Source organism: Mus caroli, unplaced genomic scaffold, assembly GCF_978045245.1.
Source record: "Mus caroli unplaced genomic scaffold, Mus_caroli_1 scaffold_3, whole genome shotgun sequence".
NCBI lineage: Eukaryota > Metazoa > Chordata > Mammalia > Rodentia > Muridae > Mus > Mus caroli.
In genome coordinates this window covers 130,504,546-130,521,839 of record NW_028227258.1, presented here as the reverse complement: position 1 = coordinate 130,521,839, position 17,294 = coordinate 130,504,546, and positions in this window count along the sequence as shown.

Genomic DNA, 17,294 nt, shown 5'->3' with positions numbered 1-17,294 from the left:
CCAAGACACTTTGAGTCATGGAATTTGCCACAGCAACATAGAAGTAACCAGGATATTTTCTTTTTATACTCATATTCATCTAAAAACAGAAGGTGTTTGAGTTAAACATGATGTTGTTTTCTATATAGTGTAAAAGTGCCAACTAAGCTGCTCCACAATGCTAATCTATTCCTTTATGCTAATAAGAAATCTGCTAAGGAAGTCATTTATAACCCTTACTCACCACTTTGACCATCAGCAATGGATTTTGTCTTCATTAAAGTTTTGCTAATATTTGAATATTGTGAGGTATTACTATTTGTCCAGGTAGAATTCATACATAAATCAGAATCACTGATTTACAAAAACATGAAGGTGGGAGGGAGACATGTTGGAAGTCAGGATATAGGAGATGAGAGTTAGGGTGGATATAATCAAGTTATGTTATATACATATGGAATGGTGAAAGGTAAAAGATATTCTAATTTGAAAAACTCATACATTATAAAATGCCTTTCAAATATTGTGAATAGTGAAACAGAGAATTTAAATTTAAATAGGTGAACTGAACCTTCCCTAAACAGGAAAGTGGTTTAACTTTGAGTGATTAGTTTCCAAGCAAGCAAGTGTCCTCTGAAGTAAAGTTCCTCCATTTAGCTCAATTTTATCTGAATATCTTGCATGTTTTAAATGGTGGAAAGAATGTGTTCCGTCACATACCATGGTGGAAAGAATGAATGCTACTGAGCTAATCTGTTAACTGTCAGTGGCAAAGCCCAGGGAAAGAGCAGCCGTCAGTATTCACTCAAGGTAATGTAGTCCTGAGCAGGATTGTTACATCCTTTATAGCCCTCAAATCAAAATTTAAGATTAAAAAGAGTCAATATCTCCTCTGCACATCATGTTTATGGTAATAAAATCAACTTCACATGCAGCTGAACATACACCATTCCACTCTCTGCCCACAATGTTTCTTTCAAATACATTCATTTATCTCTTACCACCAACACACTCCCTACCCACTAACAATCTGTTTAAAACATTTTACAGGCTGTGGATTCCCAGGAGCTCCAGCTACCCATTGTTGTGACTACCTGGCATGAATACTAAGATCCGAGTTTGGGTCCTTTGTAAGAAGAGCATGTGCTCTCAAAACCTGGGCCATCTCTCTAAACCCCCCCACCCCCAATTATTTACTGTTGTTGTTGAATACGTACTCACAGAGGTCAGAGACCAGTTTTGTGGAGTCAGTTCTAGCCATCTTCTTTTTTATTCATTTTTTATGTACATTTCAAATGCTATCCTGAAAGTTCCCTATACCCTCCCTCCACCCTACTTCCCAACCCACCCACTCCCACTTATTGGCCCTGGCATTCCCCTGTACTGGGGCATAGAAAGTTTGCAATTCCAAGGGACCTCTCTTCTCAGTGATGGCTGAATAGGCCATCTTCTACTAGATATGCAGCTAGAGATATGAGCTCTGGAGATACTGGTTAGTTCATATTGTTGTTCCACCTATAGGGTTGCAGACCCCTTCAGCTCCTTGGGTGCTTTCTCTAGCTTCTCCATTGGGGGCCCTGTGTTCCATCTTATAGATGACTGTGAGCATCCACTTCTGTATTTGCCAGCCACTGGCACAGTCTCATATGAGACAGTTATGTTATTACAGGGTCCCTTTAGCAAAATCTTTCTGGCATATGCAATAGCGTCTGTGTTTGGTGGCTGATTATGGGATGAATCCCCAGGTGGAGTAGTCTCTGGATAGCCCATCCTTTCTTCTTAGCTCCAAACTTTGTCTCTGTAACTCCTTTCATGGGTATCTAGTTCCCTATTCTAAGAAGGAATGAAGTATCCACCCATTGGTCTTCCCTCTTCTTGAATTTCTTGTGTTTTGGAAATTGTATCTTGGGTGTTCTATGTTTCTGGGCTAATATCCACTTATCAGTGAGTGTATATCTAATGACTTCTTTTGTGATTGGGTTACCCCAGTAAGGATGATATCCTCCAGATATATCCATTTGTCCAAGAATTTCATATAGCCATTGTTTTTAATAACTGAGTAGTACTCCATTGTGTAAATGTACCACATTTTCTGTATCCATTCTTCTGTTGAGGGACATCTGGGTTCTTTCCAGCTTCTGGCTATTATAAATAAGGCTACTATAAACATAGTGGAGCATGTGTTCTTATTATCAGTTGGAATTTCTTCTGGGTATATGCCCAGAAGAGATATTGCTAGATGTTCCTGTAATATTATATCCAATTTTCTGAGGAATTTCCAGACTGACTTCCAGAGTGGTTGTACAAGCTTGCAATCCTACCAGTAGTAGAGGAGTGTTCCTCTTTCTCCACATCCTCTCCAGCATCTGCTGTCACATGGACTTTTGATCTTAGCCATTCTCTGGTGTGAGGTGGAATCTCAAGGTTGTTTTGATTTGCATTTCCTTGACGATTAAGGATGATGAACATTTTTTCAGGTGCTTCTCAGTCATTTGGTATTCCTCAGTTGAGAATTCTCTGTTTAGCTCTGAACCCCATTTTTTTATTTATTTATTTTTTAATTTATTTTTTATTAAGTATTTTCCTCGTTTACATTTTCAATGCTATCCCAAAAGTCCCCCATACCCACCCCCCAATCCCCTACCCACCCACTCCCCCTTTTTGGCCCTGGGGTTCCCCTGTACTGGGGCATATAAAGTTTGCAAGTCCAATGGGCCTCTCTTTGCAGTGATGGCCGACTAGGCCATCTTTTGATAAATATGCAGCATTTTTAATGGGGTTATTTGAATTTCTGGACTCCAGCTTCTTGAGCTCTTTGTCTATATTGGATATTAGTCCCCTATCAGATTTAGGATTGGTAAAAATCCTTTCCCAATCTGTTGGTGGCCTTTTTGTCTTATTGACAGTGTCTTTTGCATTACAGACACTTTGCAATTTTATGAGGAGCCATTTGTCATTTCTTGATCTTACAGCACAAGCCATTGCTGTTCTGTTTAGGAATTTTTCCCCTGAAATGCAAATCAAAACAACCCTGAGATTCCACCTCACACCAGTCAGAATGGCTAAGATCAAAAATTCAGGTGACAGCAGATGCTGGCGAGGATGTGGAGAAAGAGGAACACTCCTCCATTGTTGGTGGGATTGCAAGCTTGTACAACCACTCTGGAAATCAGTCTGGCGGTTCCTCAGAAAATTGGACATAGTACTACCGGAGGATCCAGCAATACCTCTCCTGGGCATATATCCAGAAGATGTCCCAACCGGTAAAAAGGACACATGCTCCACTATGTTCATAGCAGCCCTATTTATAATAGCCAGAAGCTGGAAAGAACCCAGATGTCCCTCAACAGAGGAATGGATACAGAAATTATGGTACATTTACACAATGGAGTACTACTCAGCTATTAAAAAGAATTCATTTATGAAATTCCTAGCCAAATGGATGGACCTGGAGGGCATCATCTTGAGTGAAATAACACAATCACAAAAGAACTCACACAATATGTATTCACTGATAAGTGGATATTAGCCCAAAACTTAGGATACCCAAGATATAAGATACAATTTGATAAACGCATGAAACTCAAGAAGAATGAAGACCAAAGTGTGGACACTGTGCACCTTCTTAGAATTGGGAACAAAACACCCAGGGAAGGAGTTACAGAGACAAAGTTCGTAGCTGTGATGAAAGGATGGACCATTTAGAGACTGCCGTATCCAGGGATCCATTTTTAATGGGGTTACTTGATTTTCTGGAGTCCACCTTCTTGAGTTCTTTATATATATTGGATATTAGTCCCCTATCCAATTTGGGATAGGTAAAGATCCTTTCCCAATCTGTTGGTGGTCTTTTTGTCTTATTGACGGTGTCTTTTGCCTTGCAGAAGCTTTGCAATTTTATGAGGTCCCATTTATCGATTCTCAATCTTACAGCACAAGTCATTGCTGTTCTATTCAGGAATTTTTCCCCTGTACCCATATCTTCGAGGCTTTTCCCAACTTTTTTCTCTACAAGTTTCAGTGTCTCTGGTTTTATGTGGAGTTCCTTAATCCACTTAGATTTGACCTTAGTACAAGGAGATAGTTATGGATCAATTTGCAATCTTCTACATGATAACAGCCAGTTATGCCAGCACTATTTGTTGAAAATGCTGTCTTTTTTCCACTGGATGGTTTTAGCACCCTTGTCAAAGATAAGTGACCATAGGTGTGACAACATACCCAAACTTTTGGGACACAATGAAGGTAGTCCTAAAAGGAAAACTCATAGCCCTAATTGCCTCCAAAGAGAAACTAGAGAGAGTATAACTAGCACCCTGACATCACACCTAGAAGCTCTAGAACTAAAGGAAGCAAATTCACACAAGAGGAGTAGACAGAAGGAAATAATCAAACTCAGGGATGAAATCAACCAAGTGGAAACAAAAAGAACTATTCAAAGAATCAACCAAACCAGGAGCTGGTTCTCTCAGAAAATCAACAAGATAGATAAACCCTTAGCCAGACTAACTAGAGGGCACAGAGGCAGTATCCTAATTAACAAAATCAAAAATGAAAAAGGAGACATAACAACAGAACCTGAGGAAATCCAAAACATCATCAGATCCTACTACAAAAGGCTATACTCAACAAAACTAGAAAACCTGGATGAAATGGACAACTTCCTAGACAAATATCAGGTACCAAAGTTACATCAGGATCAGATTAACGATCTAAACAGTCCCATTTCCCCTAAAGAAATAGAAGCAGTCATCAATAGTCTTCCAACCAAAAAAAGCCCAGGACCAGATGGGTTTAGTGCAGAGTTCTATCAGACCTTCAAAGAAGACCTAATTCCAACTCTTCTCAAATTATTTCACAAAATATAAACAGAAGGTACTCTACCCATTCATTCTATGAAGCCATAATTACTCTGATACCTAAAACACACAAAGATTCAACAAAGAAAGAGAACTTCAGACCAATTTCCCTTATGAATATTGATGCAAAAATACTCAATAAAATCCTCACAAACCGAATCCAAGAACACATCAAAATGATCATCCATCATGACCAAGTAGGCTTAATCCCAGGGATGCAGGGATGGTTTAATATATGGAAATCCATCAACGTAATCCACTATATAAACAAACTCAAAGACAAAAACCACATGATCATCTCTTTAGATGATGAGAAGGCATTTGACAAAATTCAGCACCCTTAATGATAAAAGTTTTGGAAAGATCAGGAATTTAAGGCCCATACCTAAACATAATAAAATTAATCTACAGAGAACCAGTAGCCAACAAAAAGTAAATGGACAGAAATTTGGAGCAATCCCACTAAAATCAGGGACTAGACAAGGCTGCCCACTTTCTCCCTAACTATTCAATATACACTTGAAGTCCTAGCCAGAGCAATTAGACAACAAAAGTACATCAAGGGCATACAAATTGGAAAGGAAGAAGTCAAAATATCACTATTTGCAGATGATATGATAGTATATATAAGTGACCCTAAAATTTCCACCAGAGAACTCCTAAACCTAATAAACAGCTTCAGTGCAGTAGCTGGATATAAAATTAAATCAAATAGATCAATGGTCTTTCTCTACACAAATGATAAACGGACTGAGAAAGAAATTAGGGAAACAACATCCTTCACAGTAGTCACAAATAATATGAAATACCTTGTTGTGACTCTAACTAAGGAAGTGAAAGATCTGTATGATAAGAACTTCAAGTCTCTGGAGAAAGAAATTGAAGAAAATCTCAAAAGATGGAAAGATCTCCCATGCTCATGGATTGACAGGATTAATATAGTAAAAATGTCTATCCTGCTGAAAGCAATCTATGGATTCAATGCAATCCCCATCAAAATTCCAACTCAATTCTTCACTAAGATAGAAAGGGCAATTTGCAAATTCATCTGGAAAAACAAAAAAAAATCTAGGATAGTAAAAACTATTCTCAACAATAAAAGAACCTCTGGTGGCATCACCATGCCTGACCTTAAGATGTACTACAGAGCAATTGTGATAAAAACTGCATGGTACTGGTACAGTGACAGACAGGTAGATCAATGGAATAGCCATCTTCTTTTATGTAGTTTCAGGAAATAAAATCCATGCCCTTAAACATAGACTGAACTTTGTCCACTGAGCTCTTTGAGTCTATGGGGAAGACACCCAGGCACCAAATTCTTAGCACAAAGGAGATTTATTTACCCAAGAAGGATAAGCAGACTGCATCTGGATCAGGCAAAGTCAGCCTTTAATCTTCAGCTGCTGCACAGTGCAGCATCAGCTTTGGCTGTCAGATCCAGGTCAGAAAACTTTTCCTGTGGAGAAGACACTTGGGAAGACTGGCCTTACTTTGACCAGGCAGGGCATGGCAATCAACCCAATAAAGTATAGTTTGAGCAGATCCCTGCTAGCAGCTGAGGCATGGGGCAGTTTTTCCTTGTGGTTGGTGTTACCACAATTTGAGTGAAGTTTGATACCCCATCTATCTTCTTGGAGACTATGGATTCCAGGTTGCTTACATCAGATAATTAACTCCAATACTAAATCTCTTCTTTCTTCAAACCCACCCGACTCTCACTCCAGCAGATAAGACTTTCCTATAGAACCTATCTCAAACCAGAATTGCATGTCAGTGGACTAACCCTACCTCTTCTATTCAACCCCCTACTTTTCTCACTACCAGACCCATGGTCTGCTTCCTGGATGCAATTAGCAGATGGACTTCACTCATATGCTTACTGTAAATTTCCTTAAATACCTTTTATTCTGCAAAGATATATTCCCTGGCTTGGTCAACATCTATCCAACCACTAAAAAAAGGGTAACACTGACCTCCTATATTAGTCAGGGTTCTCTAGAGTCACAGAACTTATAGAATGTCTTTACATGTTAAGGGAAATTATTGGAATGACTTACAGTATGCTGTCCAATTAATCAAAAAATGAGCAGCTATGTTACTCAGTCCCATGAGGCTGGGTGTTTCAGCTGGTCTTCTGCATAAGATGGAATCTTGAAGAAGTAGGTTCCAACACTGGCAAATAAGTGCAAGTATGTGAAGAAATGATCCTTCCTTCTTCCATTATCCTTATGTAGGCCTCCAGTGGAAGATATGGTTCAGATTACAGGTCTATACCACCATGTCTGGACCTAAGCTGTTCTTTTAACTTTCTCTGTCCTATGCTTTTCTTAACTCAGAGATCTGTTTGCCTCTATCTCCTTTGATTAAAGACATCTACCACCCTGCCTGGGCCTAAGATTTTCATGGCCACTATGCCTCAAGATCCAGACCAAAAACATGTGTCATCCCACTTCAAAATCTATATCAAAAGCTTTTGTCTGCCTCAAAAGCTGTATCACAGGTGCCCTTCATTTTTTGGATTGTAATTCATTCCAGATATAGTAAAGCTGACAACTGGGAATAGCCAGTATACCACCCTTCTGTTCTCTAATATATTCTCTAGCTTGGGGCTACCTACCTTCTTCCAATCAGAAAACCATCCATAATTTACCTTTCAAGTCACTCAGGGCCTATTTTAAGTTCTACATATACCTTGGCATTTTTGTACCCCATACCTTCAACAGATCTCTGGTAAGGTAGAATACACCAACAGAATACTAAAGGAAATACTATCCAAACTTACCATGGAACTTCATCTCCACTCATCTCTATCTTCAATGTATTTCTTGCAAAACCTTCAGTCTTTTGCTCTTTGACTTGATGTTTGGAAAACTCCTTCTGCTGCGTGTAGTTCTATCTACCCTGCTTTATGCTCCTGGGTGGGCCATGCTTCCAGCCACCTAGTCAGGGAATCTCTGGATTCATGGATAAAAGACACACACACACACACACACACACACACACACTAGCTTATTTTTAAATGCCTTGGTTACCTCAAAGGTTGGGAACTCCTGAACCTTCTCCTGCTACCCCAGGCCCAATCAGGGAAGTGCCCAGTGACCACTTACCCAAAAGTGCACATAGCTGGTGGGTCTTATCTGCTGCTGCTACTGTGTTCCCTTCTTCTTCTCCCAGTCCTGGTGATTCTTGCTGTGTCCTACCCATGCAACTCTAAATGTCCAGCTTTGTGTCCAACCATTGGCCACTAGTATTTTTATTATATATCAAAAACCAATTGGGGACAAGGATGTTCGGTATCTGGACACACAGATTCAAAGCATTAGCACCAATCTCCAACAGCTCACTTTTTCTGTCCAATAAAAAAAAAGCATTTTTCTCAGAAATGAATTGCATACAACCTCAACAATGATGTAAATCATAGAGTATGACATACAATTAACATCCAGTCCATCATATGTGTCAATTAAATAAAGTACTCTAATATCATCCCTAACTTAAAGGGTTTACAATTCTATACCTGAATTATGTTTTGATTTTAGCCCGTAACAGAATCTGAAAACCATGTTTTAGTTCTCTATCATATCTTTAATGTTTGCTTACGGGACTATAATTAGTCTTCAACTCCATCAGAAACCCAAGGACAAATTAAATACTACATGAGTGTATAGGAAGCACCAAATATAGCTTCTAAAATGGAAACAGTTGTAGAGACATTTGACTAACTGGACAGTCCCCTAATTTCTTATAAGTATCTTACCCAGTCTTGGCAGAGATTGGTAGTTGACTATCCCATATCTCTTTCCTTTAATCCATTTTGGACAAAGTATTTTCTCTGGAGTCAGTGGCAATTCCTGGAGCTCTTCTGGAAGGAAGTCTCTGCACAGCATCAACAAGGGGGCTGGAACAGCAGGTCAATTCAGCATCTCTGAGGTTGATCTTGTTTAATCTGAACATCCTGTAATTTATGAATCTCAATCAAAATTTTAGTATCATGAAGGTATTTATATGGTTTGTGCAAGGTGCACCTATCAGTTAAGGATGAAATTATACTCCTTGTTTGAGCAACGTGAAAAACAACTATCTTTCTTATGCATTAATTTTATCAATAACCAATTGTAATAAATCTTCATTCATGCTATATGAAGAAGGGCAAAAAGAATCTTAAAGATTCCATAACCAATAAGACTTATCAACTCATTTTACCTGAAGTTTGGGGTAGAGACATTTTTATGTGTAACCCAGTTACCGGGCTCCTCCCATGTTGAGGAGTCAGCAGTTTACCTGTCATGTTTGATTTTCCTAAAATTTTCTAGATCCTCATTTGGCTTTCTCTTGTCTTATATGATTCATATGACTCTGGATGGGGTCTACAGCCTTTTCTCCTTTCCTGTCACCACAAGACTTTTACATATCTTTAAAGAATTTGTTCATTCATTCTCTCTAAGTTCTCTCTTCTGTGGAGCTTAATATCTGTTGCATCTACCATCTGTCTTGCTGCCTCTCATCATGAGCTCTTTGTATCAGTTTCAAAACACAGGAAGAAATCCCCATGGGGCCCAGGCAGAATCTGTATATTCCATTCTTCACTTAACAAGAACTCAATCAGATTTATAAATCTCTATCCTTTATCTGGTGGCTGGGAACAGGCAGCTTTATTGTTTGTTTCTCATTGCCTCCCTCCTAGCAGGTAGAGTATCAGTCAACCTGTTTGTATAGCAGGAGTTCTCAACATCTCTGGGTGGAGGCTGATTTCCTTTCTTTTAGTTTTTCATGATGGAGTCACATGACTTGGCTCCACTTGCTAAGAAATTAGCCATCCTCATTCCTAGACTGTATCATTTGTGTGTATATTTCATCCTAGAAATCATCTTTCATCTTTTGTGTGCCACATTATATTCCTGGGTGGGTCACACTTCCAGCCATCCACCCAGGACATTTTTGGATCTGTGAATAACAGTCCACACACACACACACACACACACACACACACACACACACACACACACACAGTAGCTTATTTTTAAATGCCTTGGCTACCTCAAAGACTAGGCATTCCTAAACCTTCCCCTGCTACTCCAGGCCAACAGGAGAAGTGGCCAGTGGCCACTTACCCAAAAGCTCACATCACATAGCTGCTGCTACTGTGTCCTCTTGTTCTCTGAGTCCCAGTGATTCTCCCTGCATCCTACCTATGCAACTCTAAGTGTCCTGCTCTATGTTCAGCCATTGGCCACTAGTTATTTATAGATCAAAAACCAATTGGGGACAAGGAACTTCAGCATCTGGAGATGCAGATTCAAAGCATTAGCACCAATCTCTAAAACCTTATTCCACCAGGACTACATCCCTAACCCTCCCCTATCCTTGATAAATGCCCACTTCCTCGATTACAGGCTGATACCACATCCAAACATATTCCAGATTCTTCTCAGGCCACTCACAATTCCTCCAAGTTTCCTGTATAGCCAAGAGATCATGTTCTCCTCATACCACTAGCCAACAAGTCCAGCCTTTCCAAACCAAGTGACAAGGTCCCTGTGGTTGTTTGTTTATGTTTGGACCAAGGAATGGCACTATTAGGAGGTGAGTGTGGGTTTTTTTTGGAGGAAGTGTGTCACTGTGAGTATGGACTTTGAGACCCTTCTCCTAGCCTTGTGAGAGAGTCTTCTGATTGACTTTGAAACAAGATATAGAACTCTCAGCTCATCCAGCACTGTGCCTGCCTAGACACTGCCCCATCTTTCCTGCCATAATGATAGTGGGCTCAACCTCAGAACCTGTAAGCCAGCTCCAATTAAATGTTGTCCTTTATAAGAGGTGCCTTGGTTATGGCATCTCTTCACAGCAGTGGAAATACTAACTAAGATAGTCCCTATACTGTGGTCCTGTATACCATGTAATTCCAACTGCAGTCAGATTCCAGGACATTCCACAATCTCATCTAAAACCTTTTTATTCCTCCTCTTCCTTCTTTTCCTTCCTCCAATTCTCAAAATTCTCCTAGCCTCCACTTTACCAATTCATCCACACAGTCTGGGTCCTGTTTTCTTATGAATCACCCTTTCTCACTACCCCCTATTAATGAAAAAGATGAATTTTACTCCTCTCCTCCCCCTCCTTTTTCTCCTCTACCATATAGTTGCCAGTGTGCCTGCAATTTCAAGTCAGAGAAATCAGAATGATTCAGAGAAGTATTAAAAGGATTCTATCCAGGTTAGCAGTAAGGCTTCCTACCCCAAGGCTGATTGGAGTGTTCCTATTACAATACATATACTGCCCCACTCTCTTTCAGCAAGCCTGGACAATCCACACTTTGTCTGCTTCAACTTTGATCAATTCCATTCAAGGTTCCTCATTCCTTTGAAATATAGGGTATACCCTGCTTGGTCCTGGAAGGTTCATTGGACAACTGGCACCACTTAATGGGCAAATACTCACACCGGGTAATCAGTGGAATCTGAACTCCTATATACCACTAGAGTTAACATTGTCCAAATGTACATCAAAGACCCATAGGAAGGTAAATGGGGCACTGGGGGCTAAATGTTTTACAACAGAAAACAAGCTAGCTCCTTTAAATCCTAGATATCTGTAGCCAAAATTAATATTCACTGCCAAATAGTTCTCCTAAACACATTGGCTGTTCAAGTGTCCTCAGACATTAAATGCTCTGACCAAATCCTTCAACTACAGAGATCAACCAAACCCAACCCATCCCAGCCATCTCTTCTTCAGTACACATATTCTCATGCCAAAACCTCACTTGTAGTGAAGTCATCCAACCAACCCTTTCTCTTCTCAACTTCACTGCTCTCTTCATTAATGTGTCTCACTACCTTCCTTTTATAGTGCCCTCCTCTAGCCACAGTCCCCTAGCTAGTGACAGCTCAGTTACCAAATCTCCATCCCCCACTTCTGGCTGTTCGTCCCCTGCCATACAAGCTCCCATTTGGGACCCAAAGGCAGGTTCTCACAGGCTTTCCACACAAATTCCAAAGATATATCAGCAACCATTCCTTTCACTGTTTAACAAACAACTTCCTGATCATTCATATTCTCAAGATGTCTCAATTTCAAAACCCAAATGGGCACCCATGGAAGGCTATACTTGTGTAATGAGAACCTTTCAAATTAGATTTTTGCCAGTACAACTAGTCTCTGTTTCTTGGTGGCCATCATTCCTCAATTAACCTTATATAGCCAATCTGAATTCTACTGGATCCTCCCAAGAACTCATTTCCCAGGGCTGCCATTTTGCCTATTATGGTGGGTATGCCTCTGGCTTTAACTGAAACATGTATGGCCAATGGTAATTTGGGTCATTCTGCTCTCACAGCTTAAGGCTTCAAAGCCATACTATAGCTCTCTCTATACTTGATGGCCCAGTCTTTGGACTCCCTAGAAGGACAGCTCACTTCTTTGGTCAGAGTCTCCCTCCAAAACCACTGAGTCCTAGATCACTTAACAGCAAAGAAAGGAGAAACTTGTCTGCTCCTCAGGGAAGAATGTTGCTACTATATCAATGAATTGAGGGTGGTTAAGGAAATTTTTTACAAACTAACCTACCTATCTGAGGACCTGCTGAAATGTACTTCTCACTCTAACTCCACTCTACAAGCTAGTTCCAGTCACTCCTAGTAAATTGTGTCTGGCCTTTGATGGGCCTCCTCATTGCAGTTGTTTTTCTAATACTTTTTTCCCTTCCACTCCTTGACTGTTGACCAAACAAATTCAACAAATAAATAACCAAGCTTTTAACCATCTCCTCCTCGGGTGTTATCAGCCTCTCATCTCCAAAGATGATGACATTTCCTCATCAGGCCCATGAACACTTCATCTGGGCACAGGTATAATTCTTTTATGGTTTCTTAGAGAATTCCTGGTTGCTAAAAATACTCTCTGAACACCAGATTGACTGGTATGTGGCAATCATCTATCTTTGGTTCCAAGGCTTCTTCCAACTCCTTGATCCTAAACATATAGAATTTTGGATATTCCTTTTAAGTCTCTTAATCTTCCTACCTCTTCCCGCACCAGCTCTACCTTCAATCCCTTTAGACTAATGATCCCTTTAGACTAGTGACTCTCGTGACAGGCCTAGAAACCTGGAGGCAGTCCTGAGATGATGAGTTTCATGGAAACTTAGTCTCCTGGATCCTTGGCATTCCCATAGCACATATACCTTGTCCCTGTGTTAGTCTGGTGTATGGATCTGTGTGTTCTCTTTCAGTATTGTTTTATTATAAGTGTCTTTAAGGATTGATTTTGACATATAGCTACATTAGATTAAGCTTCCACCAGTGTTCCAATGTCCTGAGAAGTCCTTGAAGCCGACCCTGAGCTGGAATTCAGTAAGAATGTTACCTATTCAGTAACATTCAAATTTCCCTATAGTAGAGATAGTGAAAATAATCAGGCATTACAATTTACTTGGTTTTTGTATGAGTTAGTAGAACGGAATTCCCCTGGTGCAGGTTTTTTCACTAGGCCCAGAGGAATAGCATAATCAAGTATTTATTAAAGGCCCCTGGTGGTGGGTTTAACAAGAGACTAGCATTGCATCAGAGCATTCACCTGCCTCCTGTGTTTAGCTGATCTTAATTAAGGGATGTTCCTATTCTCAGTTGTAAACACAGCCTGGCTCCCACCATCTTTTTATGTATTAATTTTCTTTGTTTTGTTTAAAGAACCAATGTACCTTGGTGGATGTATTTGCCTAGCTTTCTTATTTTTCTTCTGTGTTATAAGACTGGTGCTCAATTTGAGAAAAATACATTCAGATACACATTCTCTCTGTGTCCCTGTCTGTCACCCATCTGTGCCAACTCCTTGCTTGCCTGTAACCAGAAACCTGAGTTTTCCTGTGGACTGAGAACCCAACTGAGGTCCGTCTGCAGCAGCATGCCTCGATTTTATTGTCATGAAAATTTCAGAGAGGGGTGTGTGCCCTTTTACCTTTATTGGTTAGCTCTATCTTTAGGGGCCAGATTGATTCTGCCATTGGTCAGGCTCTAGAGACTTTCCAGGGGGTTGTTTACATATTCTAGCTACCTATTCTTACTTCAGGCCAAACAACAAGGTGTCCTCAGATTGGCTGCTCATGGCTGTGGTTGGCTGACCCCAGGTTCCTGGATCCCAGTTCTCATTTCCAGGAAACAGAATCTTAAGCCTGGTCTCCCAAAATGGCAGTCTGAAGCCTGTCATGGAGTCAGCTTAGCTTTGGATAACTCAGTCCTCTCAGTTAAGAATCCAGTCAGACTAAACCACCAACTGAAAAGTACACATGCAGGGACCCATGGCTCCAGCTGCATATGTAGCAGAGGATGGCATTGTTGGCATCAATAGGAAGAGAAGCCCTTGCTCCTGTGAAGGCTCAATCCCACAGTGTTGAGGAATGTCAGGACTGTGAGATGGGACTGGGTAGGTGGGAAGGGGAGCATCCTCATAGAAGCAGGGGGATGGGAAAGGGTGTTTCAAGGGGAAACTGGGAAATGGGATCACATTTGAAATGCAAATACATAAAATATCTAATAAAAAAAGACTCCAGTAACAGAGACCCAGATAAGTACATGAAGGGCTGATGGCAGTAGATGACTAGTATACATCCATATATATATATATATATATATATATATATATATATATATATATATATATATATGTGTGTGTGTGTGTGTGTGTGTGTATACATATGTATGTAACATTAGTTTCCAAATGAAAGACATGACCCTTTGGAGATAGTCTGACACCTCATAAGAGATACTGGGCATTGACAGATCCTGTAGCAAAGGTTAGATACACTGAGAAACACAGATGTGGACAACTAAGCATTCTGCCATCAATGTGTAAACTGTACTCTCACATTGTGAGGCAAAATGAGCCTTCATTCGGTGTCACAACATTGAAAAATTCACTAACACAGGTGCTCTTATGTGATGTGGAAATACAGGTGTAGGTAGGAGGGATTTAGGAGAGATTAGATGTTGGTCCACATCCATCTCCTCAAACAGTATCAATTTCTGCACTTCAGGATTGTGTCCCCCCCCCCAACACACACACCCAGTTATTTAGAAATATAACAGATGGATATAATCACAGTTATCCTATATGCCAAAGAAAACCAAAACTATTTTTCCCTCTGTGTTCCAGACCCTGTGTCTAACCTCTTTGCATTCCTAAGCCCCAGTCCTTCTCCATTGTTAGGGCCTCTGACTCACTCTGCTCTATGGCCTTGCCTGTTTGGTTTCACAAGTGACTGACAACATCTTGTTTCTGGCTTCTTAATGTTATAACTCCAATTCCATCTATGTTGGTGCAAATAAGAAAATTTCAATTCTTTCCTGACTGCATAGTATTATACCATATCTATATAACACTTTTTCCTCATCCATCTATTGATGGACATATTGCTGATTTGTTCTTTGCTCTTGTGAATAGTATTAAAGTGAACATATAAAGTATACACATATCCCTTTAGTATCACAAATTTATGTAACATAAGTTATTATTTATACATTTATGAATGCATTGTCGATCCTTGGAGGCCCTGGTACTACTCACAATTTACAGTCTTTCTGATCTCTCTAGGACCACACACTAGCAAAGAAGGAGCTAATGTCACCTCAGAAGCCACCACCTAGTCACATTTGCTTTACATTCCTTAGATGAGCAGGGAAAAAAATCTCAAAAGGTCAGAGCAAATCAACAAAGGTTGGGAAGGGAACCACACAATCATTCAGAATTTAAACATCCAAGACAGTGTCTCCATTGTTACACAATCCACGTAAGACAGAAGAGAGTAAGTCTAAAATTCTCTACCATCTGCAGTTCCCAGGATCAACCTGAGGCTGACACTCAATAAAATGTCTCATGAGCACAGTTGTACATGCCTGTAATCTTAGCATTTGGGTGGCTGAAGCTAATTAATCCTGAGTTTGAGTGCAGGCTGGGCTTAATTCATAGTGAGGCTCTGTCAACAAAGCCAAGGCAAAGCAAAGGAAAGTGGAATCATGTTGGGTTTAATGGTATATATCTAGAAACATCATATTCAGGAAGATGAGGTTGGAAGTGCTTGAGTGTGAGGCTAAACTGGGATAGATAGAAAGATCCTGTCTTGAAAAGAAAATAAAGTGTTGGATTAATAGATGAATGAACAAGGAGAAGATGGCAAATTGGTGTTTTGCATAATTAATTAGGTAGCTCCTGTGCTCTTTATCAATAGACCACACCAGCAGGCAGGTCCCTAAAGGCAAAAACTGAAAGAGACATGTCTCAATGGTCAGGGAGGTGCTGAGACTTATTGATTATTAATGAACTAATAAAGTCCATCAATAGGACAGCTGAACATTCTTTTTTTTATTACATATTTTCCTCAATTACATTTCCAATGCTATCCCAAAAGTCCCCCATACTCCCCACCCCCACTTCCCTACCCACCCATTCCCATTTTTTGGGCCCTGGCATTCCCCTGTACTGGGGCATATAAAGTTTGTGTGGCCAATGGGCCTCTCTTTCCAGTGATGGCCGACTAGGCCATCTTTTGATACATATGCAGCTAGAGTCAAGAGCTCCGGGGTACTGGTTAGTTCATAATGTTGTTCCACCTATAGGGTTGCAGATCCCTTTAGCTCCTTGGGTACTTTCTCTAGCTCCTCCATTGGGAGCCCTGTGATCCATCCAATAGCTGACTGTGAGCATCCATTTCTGTGTTTGCTAGGCCCCGGCATAGTCTCACAAGAGACAGCTATATTTAGGCAGAGGATTATTTAAAGTCTGGCAGGGCAAATCTATAATCCTAACTATTTGGAAAGCCAATCTAGGACTTTCACAGCCAGTCTGAGCAGCTTAGTGAGAACTGCGGGAAGCGGGTGCGGCCACAGGCCCGGTGAAACCCACTTGTTTACTGCCTTGTCCAAGCATGCGCAGTGAGGCTGCATGCATGGGCTGCCTGCCAGGCTGGACTGTTCCTCGTGATCGGGATCGGTCAGCCTATCTGTGAACAACCTGAGCTCGTGCCTGGAGCATGTGTGAATTCTGATTTGATGAGATGGGGTCGAGCTAGAAGGAGGTGAGAGTAGTGAAGAGAGTAGTTTTAGCCCTTGCGGTGAGTAGAAGTAGTAGGAGAGAAGCTGTTGTAATAGGAGTTGTTTTAGCCCTTGACGTGAGTAGAAGTAGAGAAAGAGAAGCAGTTGTAATAGGAGTAGTTTAGCTCTTGCCCTAAGAAGAAGCTGCTGGGGAAGAAAGCTGTAAGGGAAAAAGCCTGAAGTAAAGTTGCTGCATGAACCCAACTTGGTGTCCGAGTTGTTCTTGTCGCCACGGGCTGGAGACTGTGGAGACTGGAGACCAGCGACAAGAACCTGTCTCAAGTGAAAAATAAGAAGACGACTCAGGAATCCAATTGCGAGCTGGACCTGAGACTGCATTAGTTAGGGAAGCAGAAACCGGCCTGAGTAG